The sequence below is a fragment of the Mustela putorius genome, unplaced genomic scaffold, assembly GCF_011764305.1.
Source record: "Mustela putorius furo isolate JIRA1106 unplaced genomic scaffold, ASM1176430v1.1 tig00000430_pilon_pilon_pilon, whole genome shotgun sequence".
In the NCBI taxonomy this organism is placed as follows: Eukaryota; Metazoa; Chordata; class Mammalia; order Carnivora; family Mustelidae; genus Mustela; species Mustela putorius.
In genome coordinates, this window is record NW_025421377.1 from 9431237 (window position 1) to 9433228 (window position 1992).

Genomic DNA, 1992 nt, shown 5'->3' on the forward strand with positions numbered 1-1992 from the left:
ATTATTTATCTCTTTGCCAATATTCAAACCAGCAGGCAGTCATAAAACATTAAAAAAGAGCCTCTAAAATAGTCAAGGCATCTGTTTTACCTCAGTTCCTTTTTAGAAACCTGGAAATCAGGCACCCTGGCATTTAAAAAAAGTCAGGTTAAAAAAAAAAAAGTCAGGTTAAAAATATCTGCCATATCAAAAATATTGTTTGAGGGTCACTTCTTAAAAAGATTTTATTTTATTTTTTTTTAAGATTTTATTTTAAATTGTATATACAACTTAGGTAGACAGAAGGTGGTTCTTGAGGGAAGATTCAATGTAAATTGGCAAAGACCTGCTTCCAAATTTTTGACTGCTCAATTAGTATTATTTTGTTGGAACAAGGTGTTGATATAGCCCACTGTTTGGTAATTAGCTTCCTGTCAAATTTCTCCAATCAAGACCAGCATGTGGCACCTGGTCCTAGTTAAAAAACGAATGTGGGCATTTCTGATCTGACCCTCAGAGGCTGTGCCTTGCGCAGAACTGCCTTCAGTGCTGGTGCCAGAGTCACCATTTACTGAATAAGGCGGCCTCTGCAGGGAGAGGTTCTGAGAGCTGTGGTCTAGTCCTGGTGACCTCTCATGCCATTTTAACTTCTTTGGTAAATGTCCATTCTTGAGATGTAGGTGCTTTCTTCTCTTTCCAAAAGAAAGTATCTCTTCCTCGGACAGAAGTCCTCTCTGAAATAAACTCATTGCCTAAATAAAAAAAAGAAAGCCTAAGACCTTAACTGCTGTTTCCTCAGGAGGAACTCTGTGGAGGAGTGGCTGGTTCTCTCCAGCTTGTCTTTCTTTCATTTGTCTGGGTGCCCCTGCCTTTCCATGAACTGTCCCTGGTGTAGAAGTTATGGTCCTTGATGTAGGTGATGACAGCATCTGGGAGCAGGTTCCTCACGCTATGCCCCTGGCTCAAGGCCCGCCTGATGTATGCAGAGCTGAGCTCACTCTGCACGGGCTCCCTGGCCAGGTGAATGTTGTGTGGGTACCTGGGCAGGACGGGTGAGCCCGAGAGGTATTCCTTTGCCTTGTGACCTGTCTAGATCACACATGCCACACCAAACTTCTCCACTATCTCCTGGATGTGTGCGTCTTTCCAGAGGTTGGGTTCTGGAAGGTCTTTAGGACATCTGCCCTGTAGAAGGGCTTCAGCTTAGGCCCAGCTGTGGGGGCTGTAGAGTGAGCCCTGCCATGTTCCAGGCCCTCTGTCTGGGGCAGAGATCTAAGCAGTTTTCTGTGACGATGCCTTAGCACCTTCCCTGTCTTCATCCACTGCAACTGCTCACTCACTCTCCCAGGGGTCTCCCTGGATCTGGTCGGACGTCTTTGGGGCCAGCCAGGCCATGGCCACCTGGTGGTGGGCAGCTGTGAGGTCTTTCTTCCTGTAGTTGTTGAGAGGAGAGATGATTCCGCGGATCACCTAGTACATTCCTATTTGATGTAGGTGGTCTCTGGCTGCTTCCAACAAGCGCAGGTGCGTGTTGGTGATGGGACTGAAGGAGCCACAGGCCAGGGATTCAGCTCTTCATCTCATCAGGCACATCCACACCCACGGCAGTGGCTACCCCGCCTGCGCATGGTGGGGCTCTGCAGAGGCTCTCTGTGAGCCTCGGAGACTGCCAGGGACTGGGGTATCCACCACATCAAACGAAGAAGGGCTTCCGGCCTGTGTGCAGCCCTACACCAGAGGACTGGGCGGTTTGGCGCCTGCTCTTGTGACACAAGGCCCTCTGCAGCCTGGGCGTCCCTAGATGAGCCTGCCCTGCCCCTGAATTGGCACATCTTAATCCCACACCACACTGTGTCTCTAGATTCTAGAAGAGTTCAGTGAAATAATCAAAAGCGAAGGAATTTGAACTTTTTTCTTAGCTTCAGAAAGAATTTCTATAAATTTCACAGTTGCATTCTCTTAAAGTAAAGGATGTTTTAGAAGAGTGAACAAGGTACTTTACACAGATCTCTC

General features: G+C 47.5%; 1 pseudogene; it reads right to left on the reverse strand.

Moving 5' to 3' along the window:
- Positions 1-774: 774 nt before the first annotated feature.
- On the reverse strand, positions 775-1536 carry LOC101676995 (annotated as a pseudogene).
- Positions 1537-1992: the final 456 nt, after the last annotated feature.